Source organism: Heliangelus exortis, chromosome 1 (genome assembly GCF_036169615.1).
Source record: "Heliangelus exortis chromosome 1, bHelExo1.hap1, whole genome shotgun sequence".
In the NCBI taxonomy this organism is placed as follows: Eukaryota; Metazoa; Chordata; class Aves; order Apodiformes; family Trochilidae; genus Heliangelus; species Heliangelus exortis.
Window position 1 is genome coordinate 172714432 of NC_092422.1, and position 26594 is coordinate 172741025.

Here is a 26594-nt window from a genome sequence, read left to right on the forward strand (position 1 = left end):
GAAAACATTAGAAGAAACGAGTCTGCAAAAAATTAGGGGGTTTAATAAAGCAGCAACTCAGCAGGGATGTCCAGGTGATGCTATAATAAGGGAAGATGGCATAAAGGAAGTAGTGAATAGGAACCTTGTTTTACTCTGCCTTTATTTATTGCTCTGGAAAGAGATCAAGAATGGAATCCTAAAAATCTTTCTACTCCAAAAATTTTCAAAGCACCGTTGAAAAAAAAATTGAAATTATGAAGAAGAAAGCTATTGAAGTACTTGCAGATCAAAATTAAGGTGATTCAACAAAAGTTTAAAGAAATTCAGCATTCAGCTACATTCTTGTCAAATTGAAATTTGTGAAAATTGTGGGAGACACTGAATGTAAGAGTCTTTCAGCTAGCACAGAAAACATGGCAAGAGCCATTGGCCACAAGCTGATGTTTGGCAAGTGTGTATCAGAAATGATGTGACTAATCCAGTAAAATACTCAAAAGAAAATCCTCTGCTGTTTTCTTCAAACTAAGGGTTGATGACTTTTTGGAAGAGATGCATTAGCCAAGTAGAAGATGTATTTTTATCAAACACGTTCTGGGACTCAAAGCCCAGCTCTGGCATAATAACTGAAACAAAAAAACCTATGATGGAGCTAGAATGGGCGGTCTAATAGCCCTTTCTGTGTTTAAATGTTATGGATTTTAAGATCTGAGAACTGGCTATTATAAAGCTTACTTTTCCTTTGATAAAAAATCACTCTGAATTTACATATAGTTTAAATCTCTCCTGCAAAGCATATATATATATATATATATATGATATATATATATGGCCTATATATATGTGGCATATATATGGACATAGTATAGTGAACAGAACTCAGTGGACTTCATTACATTTTGCCATTTATGCTAGATGTTAATTTGTTCCTGTGTTTTTAATAGCTTTTGAAGTACAATTTCTCACTCTGATGGGATTGTGTCATTTATCATTAGGCCTGAACACAACACCTCTCTGAAATGGCTTGAGTTATGGGGCTTCATGTTCTTTTCAGCCGCTGTACCAGAAAATAAGCATCTAATTATGAAGTTTTTAATTATTAAAATGTTCAGTAAGTACCCAAAATGTCTATTTCCATTTTAAGATAAGAAACACAGTCACAACACAGACTATTTTAGCACTTTTTCTGAGAACTTTCAAATGGATTTTAACCGTTAGAAAAGAAAGTATTTTTAGTGATGAAATAATCCTTTGTAACTTCTATTACAAATTAACATCAGTTGTTTGTTTGTCCTGCTCTTTCTATTAGACTTTTTGAGAGAAGTGTATTTATGAAATGAATTCATAATAAAATGAAATTTCAGTTTAAGTTAGCAATTATGCACTTCTGTTCTGTCTTGAAAACTATCACCAAATAATGTAGCTGTTCACTTTAATGTTTAGTTTATAAAAGCATGTGTGATTATGTCAATTAATTACTTAAGCTAAACACAGTAATTAATTTTTAAATGTGAATATTTTTTTTCTTGGAACCTTGATCTAGATGAGACCTTCTCCATTAATATGCATGAAGAGAGAATACAAAGCAACAAGACATCCAGTCTGGCAACTCACAGCTCAGTTTAGATGCTGTTTTACAGTAGCTTTCAAATTAAGAAAAAATTCTCATGTGACACTAATGCACTATTATTCATCTTATTTAACCTTTGACATCACATTCGTCAGGAACTCGTGAAAGTCCTTCCAAGGGTGAAGAGACTGAAGAAGAAACATTTTAAAGTTCTTTGATAAAGGCCGTGACTTCAACAATAACTACTGCTTTTGTATTTTGCTATCTCAAGGTCTAAAAATAGTCGATAATTATGTGTGGGGTAGGATGGGAGCAATCAGAAATTTTCCATCATGCTGCCAAGCATTATGAAAAGCAAAAGGAATGTGGGAGCACAGGAACTGCAGAATAGACTTTGCAGAAACCAGTGCTGGGTAAGGAAAATTTCTCTGCACAGCATAGGCAGCAGAACAGAGTTTCTCTCAGGGAGAAGAAGGCAGCAGAGCTCTGAAGGCTGTGGCTATTAGAGGAATTATCTTACAGCTAGCAGAGTCCTGTCAAATCCCCATGCAGATACAGAGATTTTGACAGAGTTTCTCCATTGTGGCATTCTCTGGCACTCACAAGCAATGAGGGAGCTCAGTCCTTTCAGGTATTTCTCTCTGCTAACCTCCTTGTGCAATCAGAAATGAGTTGGGGGAAGCCGACAGCCTGCACTGAGCAGCTACAGAGGCAATATCAAAGCCAGCACTTCCATTGGCACCGGTGTACCCGAGACACTCCTGGCTTCTTAATTGAACTCCCACAGTTAAGATACACACAGCTCTGATGGCTCCTTATCCATCACCAGATTGACTTCTGAAGAAAGGATCCCCAAGGTCTTAAGGCCACCTTGTCATGTTTTAAAATAACAATGAGTCTAGTTGACTTTGTGGTCTTCACTGGCAGAAAAGACTCAAGTTTTTTCACATTGCACTATAAAAACAGACTATAAAGTTAAGCAAAGCAAACTACAGGAAGTATTTTACAAAAATATCTCTTTGATTTCAGTTTGAATTTAAGCTGAAAATCTAAACTGTGAATAAAATCAACCATTACAGTTAAAAAGCCTCACAAGCACAACAAGGCACCACAATCAAATTATGAAACTCCAGCTAATATCCTTACTTTAGCTCTGCACAGTGACACTGTCCATGCACTCACTGATTCATGATTCTGTGAATACAATAAATCTTTATTATTCCAGTTTCTCTTTATTGTTGGTATCACTAGAGGACAGGGAATAAGACCCTTACACTTGAAGAATGGGAAGACATTTCTTGTACAGCTAGCTATTTTTAAAGGGCTAGGTCCTGATACCTCTACTTGTCAACTTGTCTCTGTCTCCAGAAGTCATTCAAATTAGGCCAGCTAGAAAGGTGCTATTAATGGAGAAAAGGGCATCATACACATATTCAAGAAAAATCTGTATTGCAAATGGAAAGCACTATATTCTGGTTGTTATTTTAAAATAGTCTGCTAATCAACTTCCACCGGTGCAGTTTTTTCTGTTCTTATAGAAGAAACAAAACAGAAGCATTAAAAGCTTTGTATTTGTCAACTGCAACTAGCAAAGATCGATAAAAATTGTGGCTAAAGCAGCATGGGAATTCCATAACTAGAATGATATTTTTTATTCAGAGTCAAGATTTTCTGATAAGCATAATACATAAAAAGAAATATACTCCAAAATATGAGATTACTAGAATGCAGGCTGATGCAATAATCAGTATGAATGAAAATGTTTGTGGACATAAAAGTTTTTATGTTAATGTCAGCATTTTTAACTATTTAACTTCACACTTGGAAGAGGCAAAAGATGACTATATTATCAAGATCCACACCACCTATTTTGTGATATATATAGATGAAGCCTGAAGAGAACTGGTAGGTATGTGTACTGCCTTAATATGTAAATGAAAGTGTCAGGTGGCTGAACTTTAAAATGAGTGAACCAAAAGAAAAAAGATCACTGGGTTTAATGGCTACTTTAGTAAATTCCTGAATAGTTTCTAAAGTTTCTTGATTTGTTCTTTGATTTCTAATTGTTTTCATTTTCTCACTTGCATATCACTTTCAGAGTTAAGAACTCAGAGAGAAGCATGAAGAGGGAACAAGAAGTAATAGGTTCTCACTGTTTGCATCGTTTGAGATGCAATGATGGCATTAATATCCCTCCTGTTCAGTTACAGACAGCAAAGAATCCTGATATGTGAGGATATGGACATCAAACATAACATGGAAAAAAGCAAAATTGTAAGAGGAGAAAATAGTACTTTAGCTTTTGAGAATACTGATATTTCTGAGAGAGGGTAATGTGAGGTTTTTTCCTTACTTCTTCATTCCTTTGGACAAGCAGTGTTTGCACACAAGGAATAACACTCATAATGCACTTCACAGTAACATTGTCATGTTTTGGCTGCACAAGCTAAAGAAGAAAAAGGCAAAAGAGGAACACAGTAAGCCTACTTCTGGCATGCTGCTTTTCCTCAAAGATACAGTAAATTCAAAAAGTTGAGTGATTTTTGGATAAAACCACTATGTTTGTCTATTTCTAGTATGAAAGACTCATGACTACATGATAAGGGAGATACATCAACCTTCCCAAAAAAGTGAAACCCATTGCCTGAAAACAGGATCAGTTTTTTTTAAAATGGTAACAATTTCACCACCAGATGACAGCACTGCTTATTACTAACCCCTTTCTTGTGTGTTTCAGTCCTCCCTCATTTTGAAACAAACTGTATTGAGTTATGCACTCTTCAGCCCATGAACTGCAAGAATGGGGGAAACAAAGCCTGTGGCACAAGGGGGTTTGGTGAGGTTGTCACATCAGGGAGGCTAATCTGTTGGACAAGCTATTTTAAGTCTGTGATGGCTTATAGCTTCTGTAAAGACACAGACAAAACCAGCTTCAGCCTACAAAATGTGCTTTCTATTGCTTTCTTCAGTCTCAGAACGAAAAAGAGAGCAAGAGGGGAAGCTTTCAAAGTAGGTATCTTGGGTTCAGCTTCAAAACACAGTTTCTGTGAAATCAAGGCAGCAACATCATTTTGAGCCAGCTTAGGACCTATCCACAAAGCAGGCTTTCATACAAGGGGGGGCAGACTGGGTTAGGTGACAGCAATAGGTGTCATTTCCATCAAAACCTGAAATGGCACATCAAGGATAGCTGTGTGAGAAAAAAATAACAAAAAATTATTTCATATCATTTGTTAAGAACATTTTCCTTTTTTTTTTCTTTAATCCACCTGGCCCATTTTGTGTTCAAATATATTTTATGATGACTGGCGATGAGTCTGACCATGTTCACACTTCAGGATGCTGTTGCCCTGCTGTTCATGGGTTTAGCAAACATTAGCTTCAGGACCTAAACACCAGCTACAAATCAATATATTCTTTCAGCAATGCACTTCCACTTAAGTTCTGAGAGTAGTAACAGTGGATTTACAGTGCAGTTATTATGTGGTCCTTGAAATATTTCAATAATTTCATAGGATTTGTGTTTGCCACTATACTTAAAATAAAAGGCAAATAAGAATTCTAGATGTTAGTAAAAAACCACCAGATATTAGAAGAAATTGTAATTAATGCAAATTTTTACTTAAAATTGTATACTTTATTTTGAGGAGTGTTTTCTGACCTATAGTTTTGCATGTTTGTGTCTGAAAAGATACTGTTCTGCCTCACACCAACAAATACCTGCTAAAGCCAAGAATTCATTCGGGAAACAACTTACAGAGTGCCAGGCTTATGTTTTGCTGCACTCCACAGTTGACAAGAAATCTCACAAAAACAGCATAATTGGTACTTTCAGAACCAAACTGAGCATGTGGTCTTGCCTTTTGACATGTATTTAAGCTAATCTTAATTCACAATATGTTCCATCCAGCAGTAATTGCATGAGCAAAAACAAAAAAAAAAAAAAAAAAAAAAAAGAGTAGATATTAATACCATTTCTAACATACAGCAGATCAAAATCCACTTCTACTTGCAATTAGCTGAATTCTGAAATCAGCCTTGAAGAAACATTAGAACAAGACCTGCTGTAAAAACACCATAAATAGAATCAAAAGGCATCCTAGCAGAAACAAGTACATGTCCTTCCATGGTAGAGTTCTACTTTACATCATTTACATTTCAATTCAGGTACAGCAAACATCTGTGCATTAAGTAGACACTACAGAATAGGAGCTGGAGGAGTGATATTAGGGTAAGCTGAAACTAGTTAACAGTTTTCAGCCAATATCCACTAAATAAAAACATGTTAATTGACAAAAGATGATTGATTTTACTGCAACTCCCACTTAGTTTAAATGAGAGCTCTGTGGGAATATAGAATTAAAGATTAGTCTGGTAAAGCATTATTAGGAGCATTAATTATAAGCAGTATTGTGCAGAACAATTCTTTCAAATGCAATGGTCCCTGTGTGGAAAGAAACACACAAGTTTAAAATAAGTTGGAATTGTCTAGAAAAATTATTGTCATAGCTCTGTAATTGTGCGAAATCTTTTGGCCACCAAAATTAATTTTTTAAAATATGAAAGTAAGGATATTTAATAAAGGTAACAATATTTTAAAGAGTCTCTGGTGTGTTGCCACAGCCCTCTCTGCAGGAAAACATGTCGCAGCATTTGTACTGCAACAAAGTGGTGTGCTGTGAATATTAACACTCAGATTTAGTGAGAATATAAGTATTAACAAATTAATTTAATTATCAAGAGAGCTAATTAGCATTTATCAGCCTAATCTGGAGGCCATGTTATGGAAAGAAGGCAAACTGTAATCTCTTTGGTCTTCCTTAAGAAGATGGCAGATAAAACTATGATTCTGTCACACATGAAAAATAAAGCGAGAACTGATAAGCCTGATTTTCTTCACAAAGCTGAAGTGCAGAAGCATTGGTTTGCCAGCATAGTTTTCTACTATACTTCCACCAATTTTATCACCTATAAAAAACAGCATTGCCCCAGAGCCCAGGTACCCAAACAGAGCAGGGCAAACAAGAAAAGACTAATACAATTCTAGCCATGAATAATGTATGTCACTCCTTGTGTGTATTCGCTTGGTTCAAGAATGAGACAGGAGAAGTGGTTCATCAGGGTATTTCCTCAACTCTGGCTGGAATTTCAGTTGAAGAAGAATAAATGATACATGCTTCTAAGGAAAGAAACTTCCTATCTGTGTCTTAAATGCATTATTAACTGAAAAATAGATGCTGAAAGAAATCAATAGTGTAATAGCATGACAAGTAGCAAAAGTTATATGTGTAGAATGTAATACAGTGTGGGCTGGTATCACACAGTCTCTATCAACAGGAACACTTGAAGAGGGAAGTAAATAAATCCTCAGTTTGGATAAACAAATTTTGGTAATTATTACTAAAGGTGGGATGGGTAAAAGCTCATGCTAAGGATTATCAACCAAGCACAAAGTCAAATCATAAGTAGCTAAACTAATTAAATTAGGATACTCACTTTAAATTCTGAGTGGTATCAATTGGTAGAATGGTTACATCAAAACCGACATCACAGAGATAAAAAAACACCACTTTGCTGCACAGCCTAAAGTCTGACCTATAAATAGACCAATGTCTGAGACCATTCTTGCAGAGTGTTCCCACTGTAGATTGAAATTACCAGCAGATTGTCCTGCTAAAGCAACACCCCCACATATCAATGAAGGGAAAACTCTATGGCCCACATGGCAAAGCTATTGCATCAGACCATTCAGATCTTCTGTGGGACATTGACAGGAGTAGAAGTAGAATCTGGCTTGCTTATGGTGAGTAAGCATCAGAAAGCCAATAGGTAAAATACAATGCAAGAGTTAGCATTCCAGTTTTCAAATCTATCTACTCCTGATGTTGTGCAAAATGATAATGTAAAGAAACGTAAGATTGTGCAAAACAAGAGAAATCAGTGAGTACTCCACATGCCATACTGCCCTCAGTCATATGAGATGGTATAAAGAGCTAATGAGTTACTGAAAAGTAATCTTAAACTACACAAGGTTCAATGAAATATATGACTTCCCAAAGTACTGCATCAATTAAATGATTGATAAGGGCCTACTGGAAGCCTCATAAACCAAGAAATCTTTGGGAAAAATGAGCTTAATATTTCATCTAGAAAGAGAATATCAGCAAGAGCAATCTGTGATGGTCAATCTAACACCCATCAGTACTGTGCCTATGACCTTAGCTAAACCTCATGGTTTAAAAGTGGGCTTTTCTTCTGGTCCTTCACTCATGGCCAGCATCCTGGAAGGATTCTGTCTGTTTTTCTGACTGTGGTCCCAATCCCTGTCATCCTGAATCTGTGTGTTCCTGCCTCTAGCTTCCAAGTCACTGCTCCTGACTCCAGGAGTCTAGATTGGAACTATTCCAGAATCTGACTTTCAGCCTTGGTGGTGATGTGAGCATTACTGGAGAGAAGGGATAAAGAATGTGGCCTTGTTTTTGTGTATATTTATATATATTTAATAATTTTTCCTTTTTTATTGTTACTGTTCCATTTAAGCTGTGTAGCTTACTTTCCAACCTGAAAGTCTCTCTCCCTTATTCTCTCTCCTTTATTTATCAGGGAGGAGGATTAATAAAGAGCATCTGTCATCCATTTAATTGACAGCCCAGTGTTAAACCATGACAGATTTGATCATAGGAGCAATAAGAGAAGGTGAAGAGGGCACTTTACCCACTGAAACTGGAAAGGTAATGCGGGATAGTGAAACTTAATTTGAAAAGTTGTTTTAAATTTCAAGTCAGTTTTATTTATGACCCCATAAACAATAAGGCCACAGACTGTGAACAATATGCAATACTTTGGTATACATCATGCACCAAATTAATTCATTAGGATGAAATCACAATGGAACTATACCCATTAGAACATAGAGTATGGGCCCAACAAAATAGAAACAGATGGAAAACTACTGATGTTAATGTGTGCACTGTATGGGAACAAGGATTTATTTGTGACAGTAACACACATCAAAGTATCTATACATAGATGTCCAGAGTGCCTTCCTATGCAGATGTTATTCCCTCTCTGAATGGTGGTATAATTTCCAAATTAACTTTTACAGCTGAACAGTAAAATAAATAGGTATTAAAATAGAATATGTACAGTATCACAGATTAGGAAAAAAAAAAATACCCCTCATGGTTGTGACCTTCTGTACTAGTGAGTAATGGAAATTGAAGGCCATGTCTCCACCCACTCAAGTCCAAATTCAATAGCTTTAAAAATACAAGGAAGACAGAAGTTGAACACAAAAGTCGTAGTTGACTTAAGGTGGAAGGAAGAAATAGATATGTTTAATAAACATTAATTCCAAGAATGACTTGGTTCCTTCCATTTTTATGTTTCTCTGGAACTTTTTGAGGTTGCATAGTATTTTATTCCACAATTAAATAGTTTTTATTTTTCTTATTTCCAGTTCTCAACATTTCTGTTAGTTAATTAGGAGTTTACCTTGTCTGTACCTAATTCCATTTCATTGGGTTTGAGAGGTGGAGAGTGGGGCACAGAGAGAGTGAGAGAAGAGGAATTGTTTAAGCACTGCTTGTTGCCACAAGAATGTCTTTATCCTTGCTAATACCTTTCTAAAGCCTGATCCTGTAACTACCTACTTTATTCCAATTTTATCCTACCAAGGGCTTTCATGGATTTCGGAGGAATACTGACATGGACAACTGTTTGTAGGACTGAAGCTTCAAGCAGTAATCGTCAAGGGCATCCTGCATTAGTGAGCTGTGAAACAAGTTCTTAAGAAGCACATCACTCTTCAGTTGTGTGGCAAAGTCATATTTCACATCTACATATGTTACTGAAAATTGATCATAAAAGCCCTCTAAAAGGATTTGCCATTTTCAGTTTATAGGTATAATGTATTATGAGATCTCATCTTTTCTTCTTGAAAACAGTAAAAATTTGGACTAACCAAAGGACATGTAATGTCTCAGAAGCAAGATGACAAGCTGGCATTTCTTGGCTTTAGTTAACATTCTTTAATCACCAGACCATGCTGTGGCTCCACTACACTGGGTTCTTCCTGAATACAGCAAAACAGTTGTGCCATTCATAGGAAAATCACCCTTTCCACAACATTTTCCAGTAATTTAAGTTATGGTGGACTGGCACTCAGGAGTTTTGTGCATTTGGTCCTCACCCTTGCTACATTTTCCATACATGGCCTGGAGGAAATCATTTAATCCAGTTTCCTTGATAAATGTGAATAATAATATTTATTTATAACTATAGTTGTATTTTTTTATTTCAGAAAATCTTTGGGGCAGGAATTATTTCATTGGGGCACCTCCTCTTCACGGGGACCCTTAGTTGAAACATTTCTTCTTCTACTCCCTCTCCTAATACTTATTCCCATTAAAAAATAGACTAAGACATTTTACTTTTCAATATAAGTGGTTTTGAAGCTAAATAGAAAAAAACTCATTATTTCCTCTTGTGTAATAATCAATTAATCCATGTTAGTAGACTGATAGAGTAGGCATGCAAGTATTTTCTTACCAGTATAAGATTAACTTGCATTGAAAAAAAAATCAGAAAAATCTCTGAAGCCCAAGTTGGTTTTCTTTTTTTTCTTTCTTTTTTTTTTTTTTAACTAGAGAAATGTGTTTGCTCTTTTATATATACAATGCAAACATCCATGAAGGTTAATTTTTAATTTATAAGATCTTGACAAGAGTATATAAAAGTCTAGATATACCTTCTCATTTTCTCTTTTTATAGATATAGCTTGATGTTTCTATCCTTAACCAGAAAAGTCTTGCCTGCTCATGTTTATGCAAAACAGATTTTTTGGAAGAGGAGGAAAAAAAGGTACTCTAACATCAGAAGGAAACATCAAAGGACTAGTGGCAACATCTTTAGGCTTTTATCAAAGTAGTGAGGGAATGCATTAAAGCAACAATATATGTAGCTTACAAATGATAGCACTATCAAATTCAACGATATGTCTGATGAACATAGAGGACACATTTTACAAAATTCTTTGTTTTAAAAGAAAGGTTCAAACAATGGTTTTGCTTTCAAAACTAAGAGAAATGTTTTTAAACAAGTAGACTCGGGTGTTTAGGTTGTGCCAATCAATGCAGCTGTAGTGGAGTCAAAGGCAGCCCAGCCCACTTACACCTAATGATGAGTTACAGTTTTATATTTTTTAAAGTCAGTTTCTTCAACATAAAAAAATATATATTTTGGAGCTTTTTAATCCTATCCATTTTTGTACCCATATGAAATCTGAGGAACAGAACACTGCGATCTGTCTTAATGAATAAGAAATATAGATAGTTCAGTAACTCAGAAAAATCTCATGAAATGAGGACGTGTGTCTGTAAAATATCTTTCTGACAAACCTGCTTCCCAAATCTATTTCAAGTACATCTAAATTAATTTCACTTATAAAGAAAAAGTTCTTCAATGTTTCCTATTTAGCCCTAAATCTTGCATTTTAAATACAAGTATCATAACTACCACCATGCAAAAATCTCCAGAATTGGGTGAATTATATGAAGACTGTTCTCTATCCCAAACCCTGTGTGGAGCATAGCTGACTGTTCTCTTGAAATTTCTGGCTTTTGAAGACTGAGATAGGAAGAAATACATATTTTTCATCTACCTTAGGAAGATATGGATCCTCTCCCACGCCAAGCAGTAGCAGCTGGCTGCAAGTCCCAGCAAACCCCGGACCCAGATACTGTGACTGCTGGTCCCAGAAAGTCAGCCAACTCTTCCTAGTATTTCAGTAGTACTCACCGCCTTTAATATGCAAAAAGGCTTCACACATTAGGCCATAATATCCAGTTTCACAGCTAAAATAACTGGGAATTCATATAAAGCTTGTTCAGATAGAGCTGGGACTAAAACCTAGTTGTGTTATATGTGTGTGTACATATATATATATATATAAAAAATAATTTCTATAACAAGAGATCTGGTCTTTTGGTTAATGTAAAACAAAATTCTTTGGGTCTAGTTCTTGTGAATTGTTCCTGCTGGATCATTATTATAGGAATTACCTTTTCTGAAACTATTGAACTCTGCTCGAGAAAGACAATGAAGATAGAACAAATGTTCAGCATCACTACACACCTTGTGCATGTCTGTTTAACCCCCCAGTGATGGACTATGTGTATGTCTCCATGTGTAGGGTGATGCAGGGATGCTAAGCAGCTGCTTTGTTTTGATTTGCAGCTCTTACAACACGGCCTGAGGATCTGCAGGCTGTAAGTTCACAGGCAGCTGAAAATCCATGTGGAGATAAAAAGCAAAGGATAAGAATTAGCACAGGGACATGGAAATAATGGGCAGGATCCCAAATCTCAGCTCTTGGAGTTTTATTGCCAGGCATAAAATTTAGGAAAAAATCTAATGGCTTGTCTTTACCATATCATCTTTTTTTTCTGAATAAGGACACTCTCTTCTTCAGTATGGGTGAAGAAGAGCTAAGGTGTTTTTGAGCCTGACAACGATGCCTATGTGCTCAGAGAACAGAAGACTCCTGGGGCAGGAGGACAAAATTCAGGAAGTTGTTATTTTTCTTGTAAGCATAACTCTTAAGCTCATAAGAAAACCAGGATATTGCTTATATTCATCAGGTCCCCAGGCTTGTAAGTGCTCACTACAGCAGAGATTTATGTGTCTTTCTTTCTAATAACTCTACTGTGAGCCAAAACACAAGATGATTTTTGCACATCCTAACTGTTTCATCACAAGCTTTCAAAGCTCTCCCCCTATTTATATCACTTCAAAATGTCACCAGGCCAAATCTGCCCATTAAATCTTATTTAATAATTGCATGAGAGCAACACAGAGAAGTGGTGGTAGAACACAAGCAAGGAATGAAATGGAGTTCTAGCTCAACATCACTACTTATATCTCCCTCCTACCATATTCACAGCCCAACACCTACAACCTGCTTGATCTATGTAGCTGTACTACATGGACAGTAGCCACGTCCCTCCTAAGAGTCTCTGATATACCAGAAACCCAACACTCTATATTATTTGTGAATTCAGAAAAAAATATCAGGATCTGCCTCCTGTGACAGGTTGCTCAGGAGGCACAATCAACCAATAGTTATTATAACTACCAGCTTTACATTGTGGAAGGTTTCCTGCTTTTTGAATATGACTGGAAGTTTTTGAGCTCCCAGAGTGAAACTGATTTTGAAATAAACTGTGAAAACCTTGTTTCTGTAATACTGGTAAAAATCCAATGTATAAAAACCTCTTTGTTAAAACTGTGGAAGTCGAAAGGGCTGAAAAATTTGACAAACACAGATTTCTGACCTGTCTGTTGGAGAGCTTGATTGGATCTCAGATTTATAAGAGAAGTAATAACAAATATAGCTCTGAACTAACAAGAAAGAGAGCAGGAATGAGAGACTGGGAATACACATTCAGTGCCTATTAATTGCCTTGCTATCTGGTCCTCTGTGCTTGTGGGAAGTGATGTTTTAGAAACATTTATGCAGATATCCAGCAGAGAGCATGATAGCCTTTTCAGTAGGATTACCCATACACCTGCAACAGCTAATGAAATAATGTCAACTTTTTATGAATATTCAGAGTGCTTTTGTTAATAATAAAAAAGGAAGGCATTATAATAGCCAGCCATCATGTAGGCTGGCACCAACTGTTCAACTTTTCTAACAGAAAAAAATAATGGTGTGTGAATTGTATTGCTCATGAAAGTGAGGCAGATGTAGGAAGAAGGCAGGCAGAGACTGCAAACACTTGCATCTCACCTCAGGCCCCACCTGGAACACCAGATATTCAATTACCAGGGCTTACCTCTACAATTCACACAACCTTATGCAGCTTTTGCACCACAGGGCCGTGTGGCTAAGGAATAGTTAATATACACAGACAATTTTTCAGGATTGCAGAATGTCTGTAGACCTCAGTCTTTCAATGCAGGAATCCTGAAACAATAGCACTCGAGACCCAAACAGAATAATGTTGTCCATTATATGGGCTAGTTTAAATCCAAAATATTATGCAAAGTTTTGCATTCCTGCAGCAAGTTAACCACGAGGGATTCAGTTTCTAAATGTATCTTAGAGGTATAGAAAGGCACAGTGCAAAGGCACAGTGACTCCTACTTAAGTGTGGCTCCTGTTCTAGAGAAAGCAGAGCAGATAAGCTGCTGTTTATGAAAATGCTGGTCCTACAAAGAGTGATATTTTTTTGGATGAGGGAATTTGCAATTCAGATAACTGAAGGGGTTTAGTTATCATGCTGCTAAGTAGGAAATACCTAACTTGAAGAAACTTCCCCCTCCACCCTCTCTTCCTAATGTCTCTCAAAGAGCAAAGGCAGACAGACATTTGGAGCATCCAGATGATTAAGTTAATCTTTTTTCTAATTGGATCTTACACACTTATCAGAATTCTTTGTCCTGATTAGGCAAACTGAATTAAATTGCAATGACATAATTATATAATATTCTATTAATACAAAAAGAATTATTAATTCTCTATATTTCAAAATGTCTACTATTACTGGTGGGTTTGTCTCTTATTCTGACCTTTGTCACAAATATTCTTTCTGTACAGGCCTCCTTTTCAGATTCAGCCCTACTATGGTGCAAGTTAGAGATCCCCTAAGATGAAATGACCAAGGTGTTTGGCAGCTCAACACAGAATCACTGAATTATCAGAGTTGGAAGGGACCTCTAGAGATCATGTAGTCCAACTCTCCACTAAAGCAGGATCACCTAGAGCACATTACATAGGACTGCATTCAGGCAGGTTTTGAATACCTCAAGAGGAGGGGACTCCACAACATTCCTGGGCAGCCTGTGCCAGTGCTTGTCACCCTCCCAGCAAAGTTTTTTTTTTATGTTTAAATAGAACTTCTTATGTTCTGTCTTGTGCCAGTTGCCCCTTGGTCTGTCACTGGGAACTACTGAGAAGAGTCTGGCTCCATCTTCCTTGCACCCAAACTTTAGATACTTTTAGACATTAATAAGGTCTCCTCAGCCTTCTCTTCTCCAGGTTAAAGAGTCCCAGCTTTCTCAGCTTTTCCTCATAAGAGATGCTCCAATACCCCCAGTCATCCTTGTTGCCCTCTGCTGGACTCTCCCTGGCAATTTTCTCTCTTGAGATGGGGAGCCCAAAACTGGATGGAATATTCCAGCTGTGGCCTCACCAGGGCAGAGTAGAGGGGCAGAATGACCTCCCTCAACCTGCTGGCCACAGTCCTCTTTATTCAGACTAGGATTCTGTTGGCCTGGCCTTTACACAAATGTGAAAGAGAAAATCTCTTTCCCATCTTTGTGTTCAATAAATAATAAGTAACTGATTTTATAATGTTAAATGTTAATTTATAAACAGTATGTATACATAATATACAAATACACATGTATGTATTTCTGTTTCTGATACATGCCTTCCTATAGATGGACAAACATACATGGAGGCTGTGAAGTAGATAAACAGACTTGTAGTTTATGTCAAAACCCCCCATGCACTTGAGTTTCTAGAATTTATATGGATTGGTATTACTGGCTTCAACATGTATTCTTTTGTATCCTGAAACGAGCAAGCAAATTATATAATTATTGCTGATATTGCTAAACTAGCTCTTCCCTCAATCTGAGATTAAAAATCTGCCTTCTTTCTTTGCTTCAAATTATCATCTTGGTCTCTCACCACTTTTCCCTTAGTAGGACTCTGTAGACAACAAAATCTCTCTCAGAGTGAGGCAGGAAGAGTCAGCTCTATTAATCAGTCCATGATCACAAATAAGAAAGCTCCAAAACACAGCTTTAATAATCATAAGATATATCTGAATAAACTGCACCTAAATATCTGAAATAAGTGCATAGACCAACTAACTCCTCATGAAGCCAGAACGTTGAGCTGTCTGAAGCACTATTTAAATTTCTACCCAGTGAAAACAAGTTTCAAAACCTTCAAGAGCTACATTGATAACCCTAGTGAACAAACTAGCTGAACACAACTGGCGTGAGATTTTCTTCTCCATTGTGGAGTTTCACAGGCATGCAAACACTATTAATCTTCAGCATGTGTTACACATGGAGCAGGACATTGGTTGATGCAAGGAAATAACAATCCTGGCATCACAACATAGGATAACAGAATCATAGAACAGCTTGGGTTGAAAGTGACCATTAAAGATCATCTCATCCAAGCCCCCTGCAGTGAACAGAGACATCTTCAAGTAGATCAAGCTCCTCAGAGCCCTATCCAATCTGACCTTGAATGTTTCCAGGGATGGGGCTTCTGTCACCTCTCTGAGCAACCTATTCCATTGTGTCACCACCATCATTGTAAAAATTTTTTTCCTTATATCTAATCTGAATCTACCCTCTTTAGTTTAAAACCACTAGTGCTTTTTCTGTTGCTGTACACCCTACTAGAAAGTTTGTCACCATCTTTCTTGTAATCCCCCTTTACACTACTGAAATGCTGGAATAAATTCTCTCTGAAGCTTTCTCTTCTCCAAGTTCAACAATCCCAACTCTGTCAGCCTGTCTTCATAGGAGAGGTGTTCCATCCCTCTGATCATTTTTGTGGCCCTCCTCTAGACCTGCTCCAACTGGTTTAAGTGGTTCCTGTGCTGAGGACTCCAGAGCTGGACACAGTATCCCAGTTGGGGTTTCACTGGAGCAGAGAGGGAGAATTACCACTATTGACTTACTGGTCACCCTTTTGTTGCAGCCCAGGACACGGTTTTCAGGCCTGTGAGCACACGTTGCCAGCTTATGTCTCACTTTTTCATCCATTTCTGAAGTTGTGGATCAGTGCACTTCTGCTGGAAGCAAAAGATTCATACACATGTCCTTTGAGAGTTATGCTTCACTTTTTCTTCAGGACATTCAGTGCAAATGAGCTGTTTATAAGTATGAAAAATCACCACCATGGAAAGGTATATGGGCTGCAAAATACCATAGACAGTGGCCACTCTCAGGAACGCTTCTGTCTAGGTTTATAAGTGCGAACTTAGAGGGGAAAGATGGCTTAAGACAATATTAGCTCAGGCATTCAAGACCATATGGAGACAGGGCACACGAAGCTAGCATTAAATGCATGCTTCTGCTACCTTAGACATCTGTTCATGAACTTGGAGAGTCACTGTGCTTTCAATTTCTTGGTTAAAGTTACATAAATTAGCATGCTAACTCTCATAAATTCAAGTGACCTGTAACATGAATTACATAATAGTAATCATTAGATTTGGGTTTAGGTCTAATCCTGCTAAACTTGAAAATATTCACACTTTATAAAAACATAGCACTGACATTAAAATCACAGAAAGGAGGCCATAATAGAACAAAGTTAGGATCAGTCTTTGAATTTCTTTTCACTTGGATGAGGGTAGCAGCTTCACAGTCTGTACAGGCACAAGTACTTCAAGGAAATGAGACTCAGCAGAACAAGGAGTTGGGTGCTGATCTTTACCACACAAAGAGAAGGGTGACTGATGCAGACTGATGCTACCTGTCACTTTGGATACTACATACCATGACTGCCTGGCTTTGTTGACCTCTTGTGCTTACTTTCTATCCCACTGTTAGTTTTTATGAGGATTGCAATAGTTCAGCAATTTGTGAGTTCTTATCGCATTATATTATCCTGTTTTGTGTCAGAGTATTTGAAATATCACTTCCACCAATTGTAATTATATTTTCTGGAGGTATTAGTATAATTTGAAGAGCAGAGTGTTTGTCATGTCCCAGCATCAGAACAAGAAGCCTCTATTCCATGCCCCAGCTGGATCAGTCCTTTTTAAATACCTGATTTTTATGGAATTCAGCAAAAAGTGACTACTAAATATATCCTAAGCACCACTGTGGATCTGTGTTTTATAATCCTGTTATTACATATCAATGAAGAAAAGTAATCCAATCTATTTACATGTCTCAAATGGTGTCCATTTTCAGGTGTTCATGAAAAGCAAGGGAAATTATGTGATCATGAGAACAGACATACAAACAGACTAAATAGTGATGGATTCACTGAGATGACAGTTAGTGACTAGCAGCTTCCAGCTGGAAGTTACTGATAGTGAAATAGGAAGTTCCAAATAGCAGTTCTCTGAAGATGTTTTACTTTATTGTTCTATAACATTCAGGTGTAAGTATTCCTTACTTGCACAGTCAGCACATCTTTAGTGATGCATTCCACAGGCATATAAATTTGTGCTCAAAAATCTCAAATAACAACAGTAATTATATGATATTTTAAGTTTCCACGACAATTTTTCTCACATTTGTTTGACAAAAAGGTGCAAAAGAGCAATGATACTCCAAGATTTTTCAGCAGCTGCTGAATATCTATGTCCTTGAAGATATTTTATATAATTTCCTTTATAAAAGTTGTTAACAATTTCCAAATATGAAATCATTGTTATCCTCATTTTCACTCACTCTTGGCACTGCTCCTTAACATACAAATGTGATGTCATTTCTCCTTAGCTAAAACTTGTAATAAAATGTAATTGGAATTATATGCATTCAGAAATAGCAAAGTGGAGAAAAATAATGAAGTCAATAAAATTAACATGAAAGAAGATCTTTAAAGTCCTGTGGGAAAAAAATGATATAAAAATGTTTGTGCATAAAAATAATCAACTTTAAACATTATTCAAACAAAAGCAAATAAATTGTTTCAATAATTTTCTGACATAAATAATTATGATAATTCCAAAAATTGAATTTTCAAGAATTAAGTTTTATCATTATGTATGAGATTACATTATTAAATCTAACAGGAACTCTACAGTTTGGCTCTAACCCCGTAGAAAAGGTTTGTATCATTTAAATACGATTTGAATGAGGGGGAGGACATCTTGCACGTTACTGCATCTATTTCATCTTTAATTTAACTCTGAGGATTTTGCAGCATGAGCAGGACTCATGCACATACAAGAAAAAGATAAATTTTATTAATTCAGTTTGGTTAAAGAGTAGGAGTATTTCAAGTTTTTATCATGTTAGTAACTGTAAAGATAAACTAAAATTCCTGTTGGTGTTAATCATTGGTTGGACATCTTCTTTTAAGGACTTCTCTATAAAGCACAAGAAGCTGCAGACCTAATCAAACGTCTAGTAACATATATGCTCCCTTTCCCTGAAAAAACTACAGGCACTTCCACTGATTTACTCCTCAGGGGAGGGAGCCAGTATTTAGGTTCTGTCTTTTCTCAGGTATTCTTTTAAGAAAGAGTAACTTTCTTTCCAGCTTCCAAACAGCTCATGGATCCTCTGGTTAGGAACCCCAAATAATCAACTCTGAGACGAAGCAAGAAAACACCCCAGAAGTATTTGGCACACACGTGGCAGTCAACCCAGTTGCCTGTGGGTCCTTAAATAGACTGGGAAACAGCTTCTGTTACTGTGGTACCAGCCTCACAGTTATCTCCACTCAGTTCAAGGCATCCTTCCTTGAGTGGGGTCACAAGCAACCAGATACCAGCAGCAGAAATTATGTTACCCCAAAGGTCATGCAATATCTATGCAAAAAGAACTTGAAAATTTCTCACACTGCAGTGGAGAGGCTTTTATCACAATTAAATGTGTTAATGTCAATGAGCTACAGATGCTGTTAATTACACAGTTTTTCAGTTATCCAACATGCATAACGTAAGTGACCATCCTTATCTTTATATGCTGGTCACTTTGGATGAGATCATGGTTTGCTATAACTTGTTTCATTAAATCCTGAGATATAGTAGCTGAGTATCTGGATCCCTTTAATTAAAGTTTATATGGCATCATATTTTATACAACAGAAATCTCAGCTGTCTTTACCAAAGTTCTGCAGGAAAGATAGCCTAACACTAGCAATTAAAACTGAAAAGAAGCCACCCTTATTTGGAGTTGACAGTGGACTCTAAGAAAATGCAGCCTGAGTCATGCTGTTATTACTCAAAGTCATCACATTTCACTGTCCTATTTGTAGAATTTTTTTTAATAGATGTATAGCACAGAAACTGAAGATTGAAGAAGTTTAAAATGAAAAAGAACATTGACATTTTCTGCTAGAAGTTTTATTTTAGAAGGGAAGCAAAATTTACTTGATTGACAGATTACATTTTGTTTAAGTAAACATGTGGAATGGCAATGTTTTTAAATTTTATCAACAGCTTCCTGTTCATTTTATTCTATAAATCATTCCTACTTCTCATCCTTTTAGTCTGCTATCTAATTCATGTTTCTGTTGGGTGATGAATTGCCTGGTTTTGAAAGCATTGTCTTTTTCTTTATGCTTTCTCTCCTTTTTTCCCAGTTTCCCACATCTAATGTTAGACTTCTAACACAGTCCACTGACCTCTTTTATTTACCCTCAAAACATCTATGGTACAGATAAAGGAATTGCATTTCTGGGAAAAAAAATAGAAGAATATTTCATGCTTAACAGGGCTATTAATTACATTTAGCCAATGGAAATTAAGAAGAGAAAAAGTGCAAAGTTATCTGAAAGGTATTTCCACTTTTCCAACAAATTACTCACATGATACACATGAAGTGAACTTCCACTTTCAGCACTGTCACCATCGGTTTATATTATTATCATAAAAAAGTAAAGTTTCCATTTATTATCTGTCTGTTTTCAAATCATGCAAATGGGAACATCTGCAGTAAAGTCTGTTGCTGAACTGGTTTGCAGTGGAACTGCATGTGGCTCTCTGCATCCATCTAACTGGCTCTGAAACTGTCTGCAAAACAGTCTGAACTTTTTTTTTTTTTTTTTTTTTTGAGTTTCTATATATCTTGCAAAACTTTCAGCACTTCCTTTTTCAGAATAGGCTGTGAAGCATGAGAAGACTCTTCTCACTCTTCCTTCTTCCATTGCCCACACTCAGGCTTTCAGCTATTTCTTAGGACTCTGAGTTAACAAGGAAGTTTGGAGGAGCTTGGCAAAGTTAATAACATATATTAGATTCAAACTGATCCAAGATATATAGTGAAGAACTTTGTCTCAGGACAGCAAGGGTGTGTTCCCATGTAATGACTGAGGGTCTAGGTCACTTTGGACAATTCCTGCCACCTCTCTTTGCCATCTTGCTGCATTTTTGCCTGCCTTCCCTAATACATGATAAATTTTTCAAAGCAAGCCCTATTTTTGGCCATGCATTTTTACCCAGCGGAATTCATCTTGCCCAAGTATACACACTTCAGAGTTAACCATCTCTGCCTGAGGTGATCGTCTTACTGGAGTGAGATGTCCAGGAGGTGATTTGTTTGACCAGCTGTAGACAGGTAAATGAGGACTGCACAGAGGTCTCCTGAGCTCCCATCTCACTTCATCCCTTAAAGCCTTTGCAGCACATCCAGCTACACAGGGAAGTGAAGAGGGTGATGCCACTTGTGCGAAGCCAGGCACCTGGATTAAACACTCTCTGAAGAAGAGAGGCTTTTAAACATCATGAGAAACTGATGAAAATGACAACTATTTCCTACAAGATGAGAAGTCTGCGACTTGAGAATCAGCTTGCCCTTAGCCTACACTTAATTTTTTTTCCTGAAGGTAACACCAAGCCAACAGATTTTGAACACACCTCTATAGTCTCTTCAAAGATGAAAAGATAATAGATCCCAATGGGTATGGCTGCTTTATCAGTAAGGTTATTGTGCACTTGGCTGTGCCTGGTTTTGCAAGCTCTCCTTTACTGAACCATGGTGTAATGATAGTCTGCAGGAAAGAGTTTGTTCAGTTCCCAACTTTGTGCTGACAGCAGCCTGCAGCACTCTGCTGCTTCCCCTGCTTTCATGACTCAGCAGAATTTGTCCCACTGGAACAAGTCCAGTTATAGGCAAAAGCAACCACAGCATTGCCCAGCCCAGACTGCCTACCAACTAGGTAGGCAACATAGTGGTACTGTCCCAGGAAAACTTCAAAAGTAACAGAATGACTGTGAAACAAATCCCGGGCCTCTGCCCAATTGCTCAGCACTTGCTACTCCAAGGTGGCTTTGTGGTGACACCACACTCCTATGCTTTTGTGCTAAAAGGATCCTCACAGCAATGCTCCCTTTCTCTTTTGTTGCAGGGAAAACAACTGCTAGTGAAAATCTTGTGCACTGGCAGTACAGCCCTAAGAAGGTGAAGCAGCTCAGAGTGATGGATTACAGCACAACACAACAAGGAAAAAGTCAACCTTGTCTTTTACTGACCTGGTTTAGAAACTTCTAATTTGCACTTTTGTTTTCTTAAATACTTGTTCATTTACAGTTCTGCATGCCCTCACACATGCATTCATCCAACACTACCAGTTATCCTGGAGCAGAGTACCTGTGTCTCCAGTAAGCAAGTGTTATTCCCCAAGGCTGGTGATCACCTATTTCTTATCCCACTCAGCAAAACTGTTGGGTATTCTTGAGGAGGTTGGAGACCATGCATTCAGTCAATATGAAGAGAAAAAAATGGTTTCTGGTTTCAAATCCAACCTTATTACTTTTTTTTTTTTTTTTTTTTTTTTTTTTTTGTGTGTGTGTGTGTTATTTTCCTTCCATACAATTGCATGTGAGTTCCAGAATCCAAGTTTTGGTTTAAATTAAGGAGTTGTGTCCTATTTGTGTCTAAAACAGGTAGGCTGATCACTCTGTGTTACATCTTGCTCTTCCACAATGACAACTTGCTTCGCCCAGATGTCAAACTTTCAGAATGACCATGATAAGATGAACTAACTAGGATCATGTTTATAATCTGACTTGGGATAAATAAATCTGGATATTTAAAATTTACCTTGATTTAGAATTAGGCACCTAAATTAATACTTAGTCCTGCCAGTTGCCACAGTAGTACCAGAACACCTTAGTGTATAGCTCTCCAAAAGTCAGTTGCCCCCCTTGGCATTCAAGCAGCATACTGACTTTGATGTTGAATTATACATTCAGAATATTCTTGTGAGAACCACAAAAGTGACTCAAGAATGCCAGCCCCCACTGTTCTTAATGTAGACCATGGTCTTAAATCACTTTTAGGCTTTGAAATTTCATCTACATTTTGGACATCCAAACTTGAGAGATTTATCCATGACCGTGGAGGCAAAAAGACCAAGTATGATTAAATTCTTTAAATACCAAATAGTATTTATAGGTCTGAGGAATAGAGGGGCATTATTGTTGCAATTTTTTCTCTGGATCATTGTTTTTTATTTTCTTTTCCCTTGGGGATAAATTGCCTATATTTAGAATCAAGTTTTTATGGTGGAGAGTGTAAATGTGAATGAATATAGCTGTCTAAACATCCCTAGACACAGACATAACATCTGTACACACATCACTGTTAGAGTCCCCACAGTTCTAAAAATCCTTTCACAATTAAATAAAAAATGAAGGAATGGAAGGGGAAACCTGCAAAATGGAGAAGTGTGATGTGATGTAAATATTATTTGAATACAGTCTTGCTCTGAATTTGTCAGCAAAAATTCCACAAGAGAAGCTTTGTGTAAACAATCGTTAAAGGACATATACTGTTTTATGTAGTACAACATTTAATTTTATAAAACAGGGAAATTATATCTTCTTGTCCCCTCAGATATTAAGTTAATGGTCTAACTTCAACCCAGTTATCTGTGGTACAATTCAATGGCTATAGAAGTACAATAGCTTAGTTGTAATGCTGTCCAAATCCAGATGGCATTGAAAATATCTTTTTAAGCAATCAGTTCCTGCCACAAAAAATGCACTGCGAGTTCAATGGCAGTAAATATTCAAGCATTCAAATTGATTACGAGTGACTGCACAATTAAGCACTGTTGAGCAGTCACTGCTCCTGCACACCCCGCCGGGAAGCCGGGAGACGCCCACCGGGATAAGGTGGCTGCTTGGGCTCCCCCCTGAGCTGTCTCCACTGCTGAGAGGCCCTGCACCCACTCCTGTGGGCTCTGAACCCCTGTTAGACTCTACAAGCTGGTTGTCCCCACTGCTGAAAAGCAGAATGATCCCTGGAGGCAGGTACTTGCCTGTCCCTGTACTCACCCCCGCTCCTTACCCATAGTGTGGGTGGCAGACGGGACCAGCCGGCTGGAGACCAGTAATGCTGAGGGAAGCAAGCACCCGGGGTTTTTACAGATACTGCTTCCCTTCCCATGAAGGGTGGCGACAAGGTTTGCCTCTTAAGGAACTACTAGAAATTTGGTTCTATATTTGACTTTTGATGGCTGTTAAAGACAATTGCTCACAGCAAAGTTTGCGTCACACCACCTTCCCCTTACAAGCAAAATGTATTTTTTTGGAAGTGAGGTGGAAATTTCAGCTATTACTTTAACAGCTTTAAAATTCACATAAATATATAAAAAACCTGCCCTAAAAGCTATAGCATAATAATATTCCATGTGCTGAGACAAAATTAATACGAGATGAGATGTCTCTTTCATCACAGCGGGGAGACTCAGGAAAAGAAACCCTGAATATGGATCAAGGTTTTTGGGCATTTAAAAGGGCAGCTCAGGTGTATGTGGTGTTGAAGACATGTTTATCTTGGACTGAGATTAAAAAATTCTGTAATTGGAATAGGCTCTTGTAATGCAGTAATTTTGTCCAAATTATGAATAACTTGAAATCACGCTAAGTCCCTTAGGTCTTTTTTTTTTTTTATCCTTTAAATACTACCTATATGCTAAAGCCTTGAAGGAGACAATTTTGTTTCTTTTAATCCCAGTTTTTATAGCTGCTATGACTGCTATGGAAATATTTGAATCTTCAAATATTTTCAAAGATGGGAGTTAGATCCCTGAGTCCTGTTCAGGAAACACCCATTTTCTCTCACACCATATTATTCTCTGTGTAACCTTAGAGTAAAGAATTCATCTAACCCTTAATGAGAAGCAAGATTTGAGATACACAGGCAATGAGAAATGAGCTACTTCATAGTATTTTCCAGTTTTAATTACTCTTTACTTCACAGATGCTAGAACACTTTGAAAATCTCACACACAAAAACTTTTGGTGCACTGCTCAAACCTAAAAGCAAGGGGGCTGAAGCTCAAGCATCAGCTCACAAGTTTTATAGAAATACTGAAAGAAGTTAATGGTGCCTCTGATCTCAGCAGCCAAGAAAATTGCCTGGTATAGTAAAAAGCCATACAGGGAAGAAAACATCAGACAGTTCAGACACTGTCCACCTCAGACACTGAAACAGAGATGCTTTCCTTTCTCTCAAAACTGCTGAAGATGCCATTGCTTTTCTCACAGCATTGCAAAACAAAAGAACTAAAATTCATTGGACCTGCTGTTTCTCTCACCTGAGCTCTGCTCTAGACAGGGACAGACCCACTCCCCAGGGGAAGCTTGAAAAGCTGAGATGGATTCAAAGCTTGACAAACAAGACAGTCTTCACAGATTTTTTTTTTTTGCTTTTTTTGGGGGGGCAGGAGGGGGCTTGTTGTTTTTTTAAATGAGAAAAATTGTTTAGAAGTCCAAACAGAGAAATTTCTGGTAAGTGTTATAAAAAACATCATAGAGGGGGTCAGGGTGGCAAAGGGGGCAGAAAGGGAAAGCCTGGCCTTAGGGAAGAGAAAGATATGGACTAGTCACTGTCTTCTTGGTTGGCCAATGGTACATTAGCAGATGAAATATATAAAGCATTCTCCCTTTTGTTTGTGGCTTCTACCTCACTGATTTCCATGAGAAATGGCTGGTCAGGACTCTTTGTTCAGCATCCTTTTGCCCTCTAGCATCCTGCCACCCTTTTCCCTGAGATAATTCCTTGTTCTTTTGCTTAAGGAATGCACTTTGTGAGATAGTACAAAAACTATTGATAACAGAGGTCAGCTCCATCCCCTCCCCAAGGCATGAACATTTCGTTTTTTCACTGATAGAGAAACAAATAAATTAATATCCTATTATTGTAATACTACCCTGCTACATAAAAATTTCACCAAAGAATCTAAAAAGTCTTTGTCCTGGTAAATATTGGGGTTTTTAAGATACTCGCTAGTAAAGTAGGTATACTTTCATGCACTGTTTAATAATAAAAAACAGAAGCAGAGATTTCAATCCCCAAATCTAATTATTGACATCCTTTCCTTCTCCCTTTCTGGCACCTAATTTTTTTTTTAATTACTATTTTCCCTCACAGATCCATTTAGCCCAAATTTTACTAGTAGTCCTAGTAAGGCACTGGGCAATGGAAAACAGGCTGAATGAAACCATACCAAATTAAGATTATGTCTAAGAGTCTGGATTTAGCTAAGTTTACAGCCTTTGAGATATTCAAGCACACAGTATCAGTCAAATGAAGACCTTACATTAGAAAGCATCCATTTTTTAATCAAAGATACATAAGATTATGCTGAAATGGCTTTTTTTTTTTTTTTCAGGGAAGCTGAACGGAAGCTCAGCACTTCCTTGACTGCAGGCCAGCATGGATCCAGCCCCTGGGTCCCTTCCTATGGGAACACCAGGCAGAGAGACCTCTTTTCAAAGGAGGTCATCCTTTGAAACAGGAACTGACTTTCAGCAAACAAGACTCCCCTCTCCTTTGCAGCCTTCATGCACTTTCTATTAGGAAGCAACGCAAAGGGGTTCATTCTAATTCTCATCTGCTAAACGTCCTTAAAAGCCTGAAGTTGTTTCTGTTCTTACTAAAAGACAGGAACTGAGCACATTTGAGAGACAGGACTGTCCTTCAGCTCTTCTTCCTCTGCCTTTCCCATATATGGGTAGTTCTGCTGTCAAACTGAATCCAGTTTTACTGTAGAAGAGTAATTTTGATTACCAGGGGTAGAAAGTGTGAACTCCCTGTGTGTTTCTGGGAAACTTTCTGTGGGATAACAAGGTCTAAGCAACTTCCCAGGTGCACTCATCTTGCTGCTGTTTCTCTGGAGAGGAGAAAATGTGGATATCAGGGCCAGAGGTGCAGCTGCCTGCGGGAGAGTGGGAAGGAGGAGTGGGGAATAAGAGGCTACCATTGGCATTTGCAAGAGAGAGGAAAAAAGCTGGGGTTGCCTGCTGGAAAGGGTGATCTCAAGGGAGTTCATATCCCAGCCTAGGGATCCAGACTCGCATCTAGCTGCTACAGTCAG

The 26594-nt window shown here is 37.5% G+C and overlaps 1 protein-coding gene across 2 annotated transcripts in view; it reads right to left on the reverse strand.

The window, feature by feature from the left end:
• Positions 1–23613, reverse strand: part of TFEC (transcription factor EC) — a 65607-nt gene extending 41994 nt beyond the window's left edge. For both annotated transcript variants that reach the window (XM_071733684.1, XM_071733683.1), the window contains exon 1: positions 23548–23613. The gene's annotated coding sequence lies outside the window, so the exon portion shown is untranslated. The remainder of the gene's footprint in view (positions 1–23547) is intronic.
• Between the last annotated feature and the right edge of the window lie 2981 nt (positions 23614–26594).